At 38.3% G+C, this 16,248-nt stretch overlaps 1 protein-coding gene across 1 annotated transcript in view; it reads right to left on the minus strand.

Moving 5' to 3' along the window:
- ADAMTS12 (ADAM metallopeptidase with thrombospondin type 1 motif 12) overlaps nucleotides 1-16,248 on the minus strand; it is a 2,672,119-nt gene that overhangs the window by 87,378 nt on the left and 2,568,493 nt on the right. The window lies entirely within an intron of this gene.

The following is a 16,248-nucleotide window of genomic DNA, read 5'->3' on the forward strand; positions in this document are numbered from 1 at the left end:
ACTGGCTATGTCAATGTATCAAGCCTGGCTAACTCTCTCTAGAATGTGTAAAAATCTGTTAACCAGTTTACTGTGTAATTTAATTTAATCCTGATTTGTGCTCAGGATTAACTGTAACCTGTGGAATTTGTTTAACTTGCTTACTTATGTAATCTCTGTAAATAGTCTGTTTGTAATATGTAATGCTGGCATTATGTAATGCTGTATCTGCTTACCCTTGAAGCTTTTCTCCCCGGGCCTCCGCTGAAAATGGACATGCATCCAGTCGGACTATCCCGGTCAACAAATGTAAAATAAAAATAAATAAAATAAATAAATAAATAAAGCAAATGTACACTGGCTCATAACAAACGCTGTTATGTTCCTTGCATAGGTCACTGATTCCATTGTGCAGGCACTGGCAAAGCCAACATTAAAGAGGCTAATTCAATTATATCTTGACAAAGAACAACAAATGACAACAAACATGTCATGACATTCATTACTTAAAGGTCTCTGCTACATGGTGCACATATATTACCTCATTATACTGGGCATGCTCACAAGGCATTAAGACTACCATAACATTAAGTAAACATCACACATTCTGATGATTATGCAGCATGCTATACAGTAAGATATATTACACAACCCCTATAAAGCACTACAGTGTGAAAAAAATACACTATTGCATAAATGTTTGTATGAAGATATGCAATCCAAATCACTATTATTTGGAAAATAATTAAAGCCTATGAGCAACCACTGACATACGCAGCATTTACATCATGCCAGGGCAGATCTCAGAGAGATGCCTATCAATTACTGATGCCACAGAAATAGGCATATCAGTCGTGTCATGCAGTACACCCTTGAAGGGACTACATCAGTCTCCTTTTGTAATGGGTATAGATCCCCTTGTCTGGATTGTGAGACCTTAAAATTGTGGTCTCTGACTGCATCTTAACTAGTTTCTTTGTCCAAGCCACTCCTGTATGACACAGTTATCTGACAGACAGATGTTACCAGATTCAAACCACTGCCTATCAAATTACATCATACTGTACAGAGATGTGTGCTGACTGTGTCTGCCACAGGAGATAGTAATGGAGCTTATCACAAATAACAGAAATTGAGGCAAGAAGTAAGAAAGGACTTTCAGTGTTAATTTATACAATATAAATTTGTCAGAGGGATGAAAACGAGATACCTATGATAATGTTCACACAACTGAAAATAGCCCAATATCAATGCAGCTTGGCCTTCTACATTGTTTTGTACACACAGTTCCAGATTCAAATCACACACTCTCTGTGTTTAGATATACCATACATGTCAGTACTTAATGCATGTACACCATGAGCACTCAAAGATTTCAAGAACACTTGTTTCACTGCCATGAATCCCCAAATGTGTTGAAACCAACATAAAAAGGGATACAAAAACTTGATGCAGCAATGGTACTCAGATAATGATGCCCTTTGTTGGGATTAAACAGCTGCTTATGTAAGTCCACAAGCTAATGAAATTAGTATGATTGACACATGCCACAGTGGAAGTCTTAATACAACTGTGAGACTCCACATATGTGAAGTCATTATATCATATGCTTGTGTTGCAGCCCAGTTGTTTGAGGTAAAAGGTATAGGGGAGGCCTCTCCCACTGCAATTGTACACATTACAACTGTAGTGAATGTCATTCATGCATAGCACTGTAGTGATACACAATTATTATTGTCACTAACTGCAGGTTTTGAGCAATTGCCAATGTGACAACAGAAGGTGAAGTGAAGAGTGAACATGCCATGGGAGAAATCCTACTACAATTGTGAGCTATTTGTGTATTTGAATGCATTACATCATGTTATTGCTGCGAAGCATATGAGTGCTTGTAATTTGTTAGAAGAATTGATGTGATGTGTCTCATTGTCTCACAATATTGTATGCTGTATAATGCAGTCGTTACTGTGATAGTAGACTCCCAATCATGCACAATCTGTGGATAATTATGGATTCAAACCCATGGCTTACTTAGGCTACAACATACAGAACATTGCCTCATTTTCTCCTGCCACAGGAGAAGGCTAGTGCTACTATTAGACAAGGCACATTTCATCAAAAGGCATCATCAGTATTAAACAAATAATTTCTCTGTGAAAAATGAGCAGAAGTTGTTGTAAGAGGAATCTCCAGCTGTACATGTACAGAGCAGATATGCGTGTGACAACATTGTTACAAAAAGCACATTCACAGTCATACTGAAACAACTGAGAATAAGGAGTAATGGCTGGATTTCAACTGACTACGTAAGATCACAAGCTAGTGAGCATTGCCTGAATCACAAGTGCCATACACAATGTTGGTTTACAATTGCAACAGCCCACATTTGAAGGGATGACATCACCAGTGTTTAATACGGTAATGGCTCAGCTAAAAAGGAAAGGATGTGGTGGAAAAGCACAATATCATTGTGCAGCTACACATCCTCTATGCATTTGAAGCAATCTGTAGAAGACAGCATTGAACCCATGCACCACAGGAGATGTCAGGCTTCTTAATGTGCACTTTTGAAAGGATGACTTCATCAGTGTGTTTCCCAGAAGATGTTTGTGTTAAATGTGAGGTAAAGGATAGGAAAGTCCTCTCCCATTTTAAATATCTCTCCTGAGTGGAATGAGATACAGCACTTCTGATGATGAAGCTATACATACCAGACACTAAAGCTATACACACACACACACACACACACACACACACGTTCGGTAGTGCTGGATTTAAACCACTTACCTCTCTAGTTACATAATTTAAAGAACACAGTATTAAATGTTAGCACCATAGGAGAAATCTGACTTCTATTGTGAGAGAGTTCAGTTTTGAAGGGATGACTTCATCAGTGTTTTGCAGAGTAGATATCTGTGTTAAAAGTGGGATAAGGGAATGGAGAAGTTCTCTTCCTGTTTTAATGTTTCTCCTGAGTGAAAGTAGATACAGCACTTCTGTTGATGAACTTATCACATACATTCAGCATTGGTGAATTTGAAGCACATACCCATCTATTTACACAATCTATATAAAACACTATTAGCTGTGAGTGCTATGGGAATACTCTGACTTTTAAAATGACAGACAGCACTTATGAAGGGAGTACATCAGGGTGGTGAAAAGAAGATGTTTCTGGTAAAAGTAGGATAAAGTGGTGGAGGTTTTGTCAGTTTAAATGTTTATCCTGAGTGGAAGTGGACAGATGTTGCTGAAATCATATTACCTGATACTAGAGCCACTCAGAGAAGTTCATCCTTGTTAGAGCTGAACCACCTACCAATCTAGTTACACAATGTAGAAAACACTGCATTAATGGCAAGCACCACAGAAGATTGGTTTCTGTTGTGAGAGATTGCACTTATGAAAGGATGACCTCATCAGTATGTTGAAGAGAACCTAGCATACATCACAGCTTTTGCTGAAAAGACATGTGTGTTGACAGGCAGGAATAGTAGCATGGTCGTTATCACATGTAATTACATGCTACTCACGTGTCTCATTTATGCTGTCATTCATGTCCTGTGAGATAGAGAGAGTGACATGCACCTGTTTTACATGATGATACACTGATGACAATCACACTTGTGTAACAGTAGATTGACAACTGGGAATTAATGTGAATGATTGTCTGCAGACAGTAAACATTTGTTGTGTGATTATTATTATTTTTTTCATGTTGGGACAATTGTCAGTGTAAATACAAACAGACAGGTCAACAATATGACAATGCACTGCTGAAAACCACTGATGAAGTATGTATGAAAAGGTTACATACCATTACACATCATTTCCAAATAAAAATAAATATAAAATAAAAATTTTGGAGTGTAGATATAACATTACAGAATGAAGTGTTCAGTCAACGTCACAGTTAAATCCACATATCTTGAGTAGAACAGTCCATTACCACATAAAGAAGTAATACAGACAATTAACAATACTTTTATGTTTTTTAAATCTTTTCCTGAAGCACATTGTTGACAAGTATATTCGCATGGCTGATGACAAAGTATTAGGGTGTATGAAATTATATATTCATGTGTTGAATTGCAATAAGTAGAAGTCGATGATGCTCTACACCAAGGAGACTTAACACCCAAACAGGACTTACTGTGATGAAACCCAAAACAGATATGTGTTATGTTAATGTTTTATGTGTCATGATTTCCACATTTACCATGACACTTGCAATACATTACTCATTGACCGATGATACTAGTGTTATATTTGCACAGCCCTTATATCTGTTGACAGTGCATGTATTTGAGGCATATTGCAATTGTTGTCATGCAATTGTGCATGTTTGTATACCATGACTGAATAATAAAAATTGTGATAAAAAGTCAGCACATCAATAACAGATATGAATGTATCAGAATTAATATACTTCAGAACATAGACTGAAATTAAACCACAGTGATATTATAACTGTATGTGTGTGTAGTAACAATATTGATCAAATGTGCCTACTGTAGGATGCTTGTTAAAGCATAAAGCCTTGATTGTACCTAATGTCCTGCAGTAATTCCTGGGAAGATATACGCATATTGTGAATGAATATGAAACACATGAGGGACCAAGCCTGTTAAGGCTGATGGAAACCTTGACTATTTATTTATTTAGTTGGCATTTTTTAACCTGGTTAGTCCAATTGGGCAGAGACCATTTTTCAGCAGAGACCAGAGGAGAAAAGCTCCAAATATTATAGCAGAACTTACAGTAGATAAAATTGACAATGATTACAGGATTAAACAAGATAAAATATCTGACATGAGATAGCTAACACAGAATAACAAGGTTGATTTCTTTTTACAGGTAACACAAGCGAATTGGAGAGAAAAAAACAAAATGTTCATAGAACAAATATGTCAACAGTAAGTTATAAAAAAAAAGACAGGATAAGAATACAAACAGTTATGAGGCAGGATAGGAAGATAGTTGTAAGGAGAGACGTGTAGACTGAAAACAGAAGACTATGGAAACAGTATGCGACAAGGAAGTTTGGGGTAGCATTCTTCACGACACTTCTTACAATTGCAACATCCCATATGGTGTACATTCCAATTTGCAGCCTACTGAAGAGATAATAACTGTCTTGTCAAAGTGCTATCAGTCTGTCATTACATAGAGCAGTGACCCTAAGCACAGTAGTGCAAAGGTCATCAGACTAATGGAGCCGAAGGCAGAAACTGACAACATTTTACCATCAGCTGTGTCCTACTAGTCCTCATAAGTTACCGATGCTGCTCACCACCAGGCCTTGTGCAAATGTGTAAGAGAAAGACTGATGAGACACAAGGGCTTGGAAGAGGAAGAGATTTGGAGGCAGTGATAGAGACATACAAAGAGATTTCTTTACGGGACAGTTCTGCGCATATTTATGGTATGCTACTCTTAGGGTTGTCATCATGATTATTCTTTCAGTCTCAGTATTTACAAAGGCAAAAGATAATAATGGATGAGAAAAGTGAAATGTTAAGGACATGTTTTAAATACCGCCCTTCTAAACGTTCCCTTCTGCTGCGAAAATGTATTTTCTGACTTGTACAAATTGTGAAGATCAGTTGTATGGCATTACTGAAAGAGTTCAGTCATCAATGATTTGCCAGAAAGATGTTGTATTGAACACACCACAAATTATGATGCAGAAATGTGGACATCCTTTGAAAATCTATACACTTTAGAGGTATTGCTGTTTACAAAGTGTTTCCAATCAGATCAAGAAGGGACAGGAGAGTAGAAACATGGTGAGGACATAAGGAGGATAGTGGTGAGATAATAACATATGTAGCACGGAAAACCTTACATAATTGACATACTCTGTATTCGAACCTTTAACAGTATAAAATACTAGTGTACAGATTGAGGATTATCTCAGCTCACAACATTGTAATTCATACTTTAGTACGTTTAAATTACATATTGTAAGGGACAATGACAACAGCTACAGGAAAGGGAGCACATAGGCTGCATCCTTCATCACAGTTATATCAGTTGTAACACCCCATAGATCGTACATGCCATCCAGCAGCTTAACAGACATGGAAGCGTAACTGTATCAAACGTTATTACTTTAGTCTGCTTTAATGTAGTGCAGTGGAGTGGACTTATGCATATTTGTATTAGACTAATTACGCTAATGCGATCTAAGGCAAAAACTCACAAGGTTTTCCCATAAGATGTGAAATGCCATTTACTATTACTTAGTCTTGCTGCTCGGTGCCAGGCTTTGCAGAAATGTTGAGGATTCAGACTAATAACCCAGAAATGAGTAAAGAGATAACTAGGGAAGAGGGAGGCAGGGAATAAGCAGATTATGACAGAAGCGGGATGATGGTGTCCCAATACAATACGTTGGCAACAGCTACATATAAAATAGTTTTATAAAAACAATCAATGAGGGCTTGACATGTTTTTGGATTAGAACACTTGACACTGTGCAAAAATTAGTCTATAGATCTGAGCATTATCTCAACAAACCACAAAGGAACCCCCATTTTGCAAAGTTAAAATCATATAACTGAAGGGACAGTGACAACATATTGAAGCAAGGAGCTATGTAGGCATTAGGTTTTATCACAGTAATGCCAACATTAAAATTCCATAAAGTGAATATTCCATCCATCAGCCTAATAAATATGCAACAGTAAAAAGTGAAGGGATAGAAGGGGTGAAGAGAGAAAGAGAGTATGAGAGAGAGAGATGGAGAGAGGCATACCAAGAGTTTGATTTATGGGACATTTAGAACCATCTTTATGGTGTGTTACTTGTAGGTGTTTCCTATTATTGCTCTGTTACGCTCTGCACGATAAAGGTTTGTTAAAGAGAGCAAGAAGGGGATGGGAGAGTACAAACAAGAATAAGACATAAGCAGGATAAGGGGTGTTTAATAAGTCTCCCTTTTGGGGATGTAATGTTTTTGCAAATGCTTTATTGCTGCACTATACAAATGTTATGTTGGATTTTTCCTAGTCCTGCTAGGTTCATGAAATGTTGTAACTGGAGATAAATATGGAAGTTCATAGTTAAACACACAATAGGAATATTTTATGACATGAAATACTATTTTGACATACATCTGGAATCAAAACCTTGACAGTATGCAAAAACAGTCTAAAGGCATCTGAATTATCTCAACATGCGACATTGGATTTTCTAGCTCATTGCACCTAGCAACCTAATACCTGCTAGAGTGACTGTTTTAAACTAATGCATTTACTCCATATTCCTACAGTGCAGCACGTTTAAGCACATTTGCAAGAAGATAACTGGACTAGTGCTAGTGATGGCAAAAACTCTCCATTTTTTTTTGCCATAGGATGTGAAATGCCATTCACCATCACTCAGCATTGGTACATGATGCCAAGCTCCACACAAATGCTGAGGAGAAAAAATGAAGGCTTTTCTACTGGCTATGTCGGGCCATGTGTGTTGTGTATAATTCAATTTTTGACCAGCTTAAATGTTTTAAAAAGGAATTGATAGGAATGTAGTGAAAATGGTGATGCATGGTGGTCCATGGCCTGAGTAATACATATTAGGGTATTTTCCACACATACTTAATACAACATATTGTCCTAAATGCATTATTGTGATATGTGGTGAGTCATAGTAATTAAAACAAAACTATTGTGCACATCATACCTATGCATTTTTTTTTTAAATCAGCTATCATCATTGTCATAGTTAACATAATTTGCTCACATTATAATGGGCTGATATAGCAACTGACAAAATTTTTGCAAAAATCATACTTATGATAATCATTTATATTTAGTGTTACATTCCAAATCAAAAGTTTGTGATAAGTGTTATTCAGGAACTCTCAGTAAGAATATCTATAAGCTGGATTTGAACCTTTCATTACCTGTTCTATCGTTCTAAACTCACTTAACATATACCTCATGCCACAGTGATAGCTAGTTCACACGTCTATGGTCTTCAGTACTATACAGAGTATTGATGGCAGCACAACTGTGCTAGGCCTGTTTGCACTAAGGAAGGCCAAGTGAAATTAAATTTTTAATTTTTGGCTTTAGATGCAAACACTTGTTGTGCATTGCCAACTGACATGCAAATGCAAAAGGCAATAAATAAATAACAAATATAGAAATAAATTATAATTAAAGCTTGCACAATTAAAGGGTATATCTAGCAATGAACGGACTGCTTGCAATATTAACCAGGCACATTCGTCCTTTTCAGATCTGGATGCCACATCAGAAGTAGCATTTCAGTTACACATCATCAGGTTTTTGTGTAACGCAATTGTTCAGAAAGGGGACACACAAATAATTGCAACAGCTCATTATTGTTACAGTACATGCAATTTATAAAGACATAAAAGTTTAAAATAAAATGTATTACTGTCAGGACGACTAATTGTGAGATATGGATAAGCCCTCCATAATATATGAAATATATGTCCACATTTTTCATGTTACTGCTTTTGTGCATCATACTTTTCAACTGTCCACATGTTGCACTATCCATAGCACATACTGTTATTAATAATGAGAACAGCTATTTCCAACAGCAACAAATCTGTAACAGTTTTAGCAGTTATTAAACAGATTTTAGCCTGTTTGTTTCATATATAAGATTGTGTGACAATATTTATTCGGATCTGACTCAAAAAATTATCTATAAATGGGAATCAAACCCTGCATTATCTGCCCTCTTTCTAAGCTCACTTCATTTACACCTTTTATCATAGAGATAGATAGCTGATAGTTGAATTTCTTCACTCAGTACTATTCAGAGTTTGGCAGAAATGCACAGGCAACAGTTTTGATTGCGCAACTATTCCAAATTAAAATTTTGAGTTTTTACCTTAGAAAGTGAACTGTCATTCACTGCTAGTGACCACTGACAATCAACAGTGCACAATGCCAAGTGGTGCGCAAAGGACAAAGAGAGAAAAAAAATAAGTGTGTGGCTGCCACGCACCTTAGAAATGAAACTTCTGTAATGAAGTGTGAAAATGAGCACACACAGATACATACATACAGTTTCTGAAATAAATACATTTTCGCACTTCATTACAGAAGTTTCACTTCTAATGCACATGGCAGCTACACACATATTTCTTTTAGTTCTCCATGCCTAATCAACTATGCAATCCCATTGCCCTATCTGACCAACTTTTTCTCCAACCTTAATGCTGGTAGGGTGAGAAGGCATGAGTGGATTATTGAGACAGGCCATATCTTGGAAGGATTAGTTTTTTTACTTAAGTGTATAATCTCACATTGTGTGTCTCTGCAAAGTGTAGCATGCAATGTGGAAATGTAACTTGTTAATACAATGACTGCCCCTCACTGGCAGTCCTGCTCCCATAGGAAGCTGACAATTCACACAGTGTTCCATGATATCCACCAGAGACTCTTATATGGCCAACCACAAACATACACGCCCTCCTGTGGTCTCCAAACTGATAATAGTCACTATTTTCCAACCCTTCTTCCCTCACTAAATCCTTCAATGCCCAGGTCATTAAACAAATACAGCTCAGCTGGATTATAATCAGGGCTCCATCCCTCTATGGCATGAAGCTGGCCTTTCTGTTATATGACTTGCTGTTTTTGTCACTTCCAGGTTGAGCACTGAAATATCTCTCAGCTTCTACTTATAAAGCATCTTATATGGAGCACCTGCACCATGTTAATTGCCAATCAGCCATTTTCTTCAGTCACTCTCTTTCCCCTCCATATTTCTTCTGAGGCACAATGATCTTGAATTTTCCAAAATGTAAAACCTAGAATTCTTTATTTTGAACTAGACCTTTTCTTACCAGACTGCACTGAAGTACATTAGGTTGCTGAAGACCCCTGTTGACAAAAACAGGTTGTTGTGCTTTGGCATTTGGACCATTGTCTTGTATTTCAGGATATATATTGTCTAAGTACCACTTATTAAAGTGTCAGTGTGTGTGTGTGTGTGTGTGTGTGTGTGTGTGTGTGTGTGTGTGTGTGTGTGTGTGTGTGTGTGTTTGGCTGGCAGGGATCACTCGCTCCCGCTGTTCCACTCTTACTATGTATGTGTGTGTGTGTGTGTGTGTGTGTGTGTGTTGTGTGTTTGGCAGGGATCACTCGCTCCCGCTGTTCCACTCTTACTATGTATATGTGTGTGTGTGTGTGTGTGTGTGTGTGTGTGTGTGTGTGTGTGTGTGTGTGTGTGTGTGTGTGTGTGTGTGTGTGTATGGTGCTAACTGCTGCTGCCAGGGATTGCTTGCTCGCTCTCATTCTTCAATTCTCACTCTTCCCCTTCACTGTGTGTGTGTGTGTGTGTGTGTGTGTGTGTGTGTGTGTGTGTGTGTGTGTGTGTCGGGGGGATTGCTCACTTGCTTGGTTCCTCTCACTCTTCACTGTCAGTGTGTGTGTGTGTTTGTGTGTGGGATCACATGCTCACTTTCACTCTTCACTGTCAGAGAGTGCGCTCACGCGCGTGTGTGTGTGTGTTTGCTCACTTTAGCTCTTCATTTTGTGTGTGTATGTGTTTGAAATGCTAAAGTAGAAGTACAGAAGTCAAACACCACCCTTAGGATAGAGTTTGACTTCAGTACTTCCGCTTCACTTTTCTGTTACACTCCGAGCTCTCACAACATCCTGTAGGAAGTTTCACTTCAAAAAAATCATAAAGCCTTTCTGATGATTCCTCTACTTTGTTGTCTTATAACATGAACATAAGATCTTTAAATATCACTACTTTCACAAAAACAGCACCCTCCTTGGATGTAAAATATCAAATTATGGTATTAACAGCACTTCTGAGATTATTTTTCACTCTTTGCCACAGACACTGATGTATGTCTTAATGAAGAAAAAGTAGATTACTTATACTCAAGATATGACATTGTATCAACTGACATTAAGGAAGCAACATAACCAATTTCTGAAAGTTGTCCTTTTTAATTTACCAGTAGATGTGTGAGTGAATGAGATATTAGCAACAGTTAAGCTAACATTTTCTCTCACAACAAAGAGTATTTGTAATACTACAGTTGTTTTCTTCTCTTTGCATTGTGAGCATCATTCTCTTATCTATGCTTTTCTAACATGAATCCAGTGTCATTTAAATTGGTTTTGATATTTGTTTAAGTGGGTAATATGGTTCATTAGAATTTAGACAAAATTTTAAATTAATAAAAAAATATTATGAATGTTTATCTCCTAAGTGAGTCAATGTAATCACTAACATTTTGGTAACTCTCTTCTCCCTGCCACACCCTCAGTCAGTATACATCAAAGAGGAAAGAGTGTGAAGCACTGATTATTCCTACACTCAGACTAATCACTCACACTTGCAAATCCTTAGCAAGCAACACTTCTCAGTACTCATTCTTACAATGCTAGTGTGTATGCACACATTCAAGTAGGTCCTCACATCCTGTTAACCTGCCCAGTACTTAGTTCAGAATATCATATTCAGGAATGCTAATGAGAAGAAACCTGATTTGCATATTCACAGTGCTCTCAGAGATGAATCAGCACTATATACGCCAATCATTTTGCTAAGGTGCTTGTATCATAGTTGGGGAAACTATCTAGATCCAAAGACTTTGCTACAACTATTTTACTGTTGGAATTGCATTTGTTGATGTTCTTTCATAAAAATATTTCTTTCTGAAAAGGTATGTGATGCTTATTTACAATAATTTTGTTAATATTAATGATGGCTTAACATTTCTCAATAGTAATTCTCTGCTGTCTGCATTTTGTCATTGTTTTCCTAGCACTTATAGCACTTATATGTTTCTTTTAAGTAAACACAAGTAAAATGGTATCTATCTTTAAAGCAACACTTCTGTGAGAAATATGTGCAGTTGTTAAACATGTTAAATAAACATTAGCAATGGCAGATTTAACACTGTCACCCAGTGATTGCGTTCAGACTGTGATACATGCCTGACATCAACCAAAGAGAATATCACCCTAATGGTAAGCATGTATTATATATTAATAATTATGTTATATACATATAGAGAGAGTGATAGGGGTGGCGAGGAAGGAAAAAGTGACATACAGATAGAGGAGGGAGAGAGAAGGAAAGTGGAGAGCAGATCGTTGTATAAGATGTTTCCTAATGTGCACATGTGAAGTGGACTTGTTGCTGCTTATTGTGTCATTCGCATAATAATGTTTATCATCCCTTTTTTATCTCCATTTCTTCAATGTAGGCATATCTGGTTGTGAGGTATCATGACAACCAGCAACTGGTAGGTGCAAACCTTTGTCTTTTGTCAAATTAGTACACATAAAGTTTGTTTAGGTTCTTTTTTACATGAAGTTGCATGGATTATTGCTTACCTTTGGTATAAGTTTGATCAGTTTTTATTTGGTTTCATTCTTTTGTTGTGTTCATCATTTGTTATAATAGGTGAACCTGCCACCAGCACTGTAGAACTTCTACTGCCTGATGCCAGAGTATGGGTAACCTTTAAAGTTGAAGGTGGTGATGAAGAGGCACAGACTGAGGTCATGGCTCCCACATCCCCTGCCCCTATTTAGGACACAGTCAGTATGCCTACACATACCCATGACACAGAGACCTCAGATATAGGACAGGTTGAGGATGACACAGTTGATCAGTGTAGTGTGGTTACTCCAGTTGCAGAGCTGGTTGAGTCTTCCCCTAGCCATCCTGAGGGTGACATACCACATAGAGGTATTGGTAGAGGTGCTTGAAGGAGGCCTGATTTTCATCCTTCTCCTGATGTTAGTGTGTTAGTAGATGCCATGTAGCATGTGTGTAAGGGCATCACAGAGGTAGAGGTATGTTTCACCAGGGCCTCAAAAGAAATAGTGCAAGTACTAAATGTTGAGCATTATGATATGCAGGATTGCATGAACTATATGGGTGACTCCATGGACTGGAGGAATGACACACTGGATCTGGCAGTGTCTTTAATGGATTGTAGGCTGAGGGACATTTGGTATCTACATGGCCAGAGAGATGTTACGTTGTCAGGTGTTAGCCAGTCTGGACATGCCAGATCCTACTTGTCTAGTGGCACTTCTTCCATGGCTCTATCAGTGATTGAGGTGTCTATACCCAGATGTGGAAGGCTACGTAGTCATGGACATAATAGTGATGACACCTTTTCCAGCAGATATCATTTATGTTTAGATAGCGCCCTGACTTCTAGCCAGGGCCAAGAAATTAGCAGTGCAACTCCAGGCAGAGGTAGTTTTTATGGCTGGGGGAGATAATGGTGAATTGACTATTCTACCATGCATAGCTCACAGTTGTTCAGAGTGCCAGGATGTAGTAAAAGCAAAGTTGCTTTTATTGTGTTCATGCAGACATGAACAAATTAATTAAAAAACACCTCAGCTATAACACCTCTCTCTCTCATTTTCACACACATACACATACACACACGCACATACACACACGCACATACACACACACACACACACACACACACACACACACACACACACACACACACACACACACACACACACACACACACACACACACACACTATATATATATATATAAACATTACTGCTAACTGATATACATCTCTTGTTATTGGCCCTGACAGTTGTACATTTGCTGAAAAATGTGTTTCTCACTCAAACACACTTGCTTCTTTGGTGTCATACTTAATCTCCTGTATCTCCCCACCTCCCACCCTGTGCAAGTGATGATGACTGTGCCCTACCCTTTGCACATTTCTTTGCCACTTAGGATTGCCTTTATATCTGATGCACTGAATGGATAGCTAATGGTTGCTTACTCCGCAGCTTGGTTTCATGTAATGTAATACAGAAGAGCTTGCTTTAATGTAATTTATTGCAGAAGAAATGCCTTTATATTTATTTTTCTTGCTCAGTTGTAAATGATAGAGGATGCATTTCTTGACCTTCAGTGAAATTGTTGTATTATTCTTAGTAATGAAGTCATACTAGATAGGAAATTATTGTTTGCTGTTATAGTTGTGCAAATGGTGCTAACAAATGACCTGCTTACTGCTGGTTTATGTAAATTGGTCAACTGAAATGCATGAGGCACAGTGTTGGGCAGAATCATATATGTATATTGCATACATCAGTCATAAGTTAATGCTGAGACATTTTTCATCATAGTGACATAACTATTTGCATATGAGAGTATTATTTTATATGTCTCTTTTTTATAGTTTTCACACTTACATTGTTAATACTGCAGCTAAACGATGTGTCCTTGGGGGCTGACTGTCATGCTAATAAAACACAACTATTATATGGTTAAGTAAAGGTTGTGGAGTTTTGCAGGCATCGGTTTTAATATCTGTATGGGCTTAGGATCTTAGGTTTTCACTTAGGTAGTAATTGTGTGTGCTATCCTTTGCCTCTTAGACAGACCTGTGGCATATTGTGCATTCCTATATCTGCCAGCGCCATCTGCAGTGGTGGGGTTCCCTCAGGCTCCTCATCTGAATCTGCTGGAGCAGCTGGCCTACCATGTGGACCTGGAAACTGTGGGTCTGAGCCTTGTTGGTCTTGTTGAAGCTGTTTCCTGAGAGTTATATTGTGCAACATGGCATGGTCCATGAGTATTTTGGCCAAAGTGCCTGGAGCATAAAAAAGGGCACCTTCTGATGTGTCTAGAAATTAGAAACTTGATTTGAACAAGCCAAATACATGTTCTATAATATTCCTAGTTTGAGCATGGGCATCACTGTATCCTTGGTCAGTGGGGTCATATGATGTCTTTCTCATGGATGTCATTAGCCAAGGTTTGTGGTTTGTTCATTGGTGGCAAAGTGGTTACTTACCTGAAGATGAAATATGATGCTCTGGGAATTTGTGTGTCTACACTTACATTTTCATCTCAATGTTTTCAAATGTGATGGACTGGGTTGCAACGTTATGAAGGGGGAACCATATATGCATGTGTGTGTGTGTGTGTGTGTGTGTGTGTGTGTGTGTGTGTGTGTGTGTGTGTGTGTGTGTATGGGTCTACCTGACAACACCGATGCACTACAACACCGACAACGAAATCACCGACACCACATAACCGAAAGATCACAAACACGAAACCTCACATGCCCGACACACCACAATCCTGACAATCAACAAACAAAACAAATCCCCTGTCCAAAAAGCACACACACAACACAAGCACACCAAAATCCTTACAAACCCACACTAAACCTTACATACACAACTATCTATAACCTTAACCCAAACCCTAACCCTAAGGTCCGTCACTATCGCACATTCACCTAACCCGCGCCCTAACCCTAACTCACTTAACCCTCCCCAACCCTAAAGACTGTCACTATCGCACACTCACCTAATCCGCACCCTAACCCTAACTCTCTTAACCTGCCCATAACCCTAAAGACTGTCACTATCGCACACTCACCTAACCCGCGCCCTAACCCTATCTCACTTAACACACCCCTATCCCTAGAGTCTGTCAATATCGCACACTTACCTTACTCACACCCTAACCCTAACGTCCATCACTACCGTATTCTTACACAGCCTTTTCACATGTCAGTGTTCTCAGCGTTGGGGTTTTCATCCATTGGTCATCTCAGTTTTCGATCTTCTGGTGTCGGTGTTCTCATCATCGGCGTTGTCAGCTTTTGGTGTTGTCAGGTAGACCCGTATATATATATATATATATATATATATATATATATATATATATATATATATATACATATGTATAAAAACACGGTTTACTATCACAATGCCGACGTGCAATTGCATAGCTATGAAGTATTCGAACAACAGATGTTCGAATACTTTATAGTTCGGCAGGTGATGCGAGCGAACGTTATCATTGCAAATGGACTGTGCATTCACAATTATAAGGTTCGCTCATGTGAGGGGATCACGGTACAGTGCGGTTAGGGGAATACAGCCCTTTCCTCACTGTACTGCGATCTCAGAGTTGGAATATTAAGTTAGAGGGGGTGTGGGGGGCGCAGTCCTCCACAGGGGGGTGCAGGGGGGCTTGCTCCCTGTATAACTGTGAGTTTAGGCTAGTTAGGTAGGGAGTTACGGGATGGGTGGGAGTGCTGTGTATTGTCGGAAATGTTGCAAGCGACATTTTCGACAATACACAGCTGTTTTCGACATTAGGGACATACGGAAATGTTCATTTTCGATGTTTAAATTTGAAAATTCAGACACGTTTTATTCTGAGTTTCGAATTTATGATAGTAAACCTATAAACACACACACACATACATGCTTTTTTTAATGCAGGCATGGCAACCCT

The sequence above is a fragment of the Protopterus annectens genome, chromosome 1.part1 (genome assembly GCF_019279795.1).
Source record: "Protopterus annectens isolate FY-2018-M chromosome 1.part1, PAN1.0, whole genome shotgun sequence".
Classification (NCBI taxonomy): Eukaryota; Metazoa; Chordata; order Ceratodontiformes; family Protopteridae; genus Protopterus; species Protopterus annectens.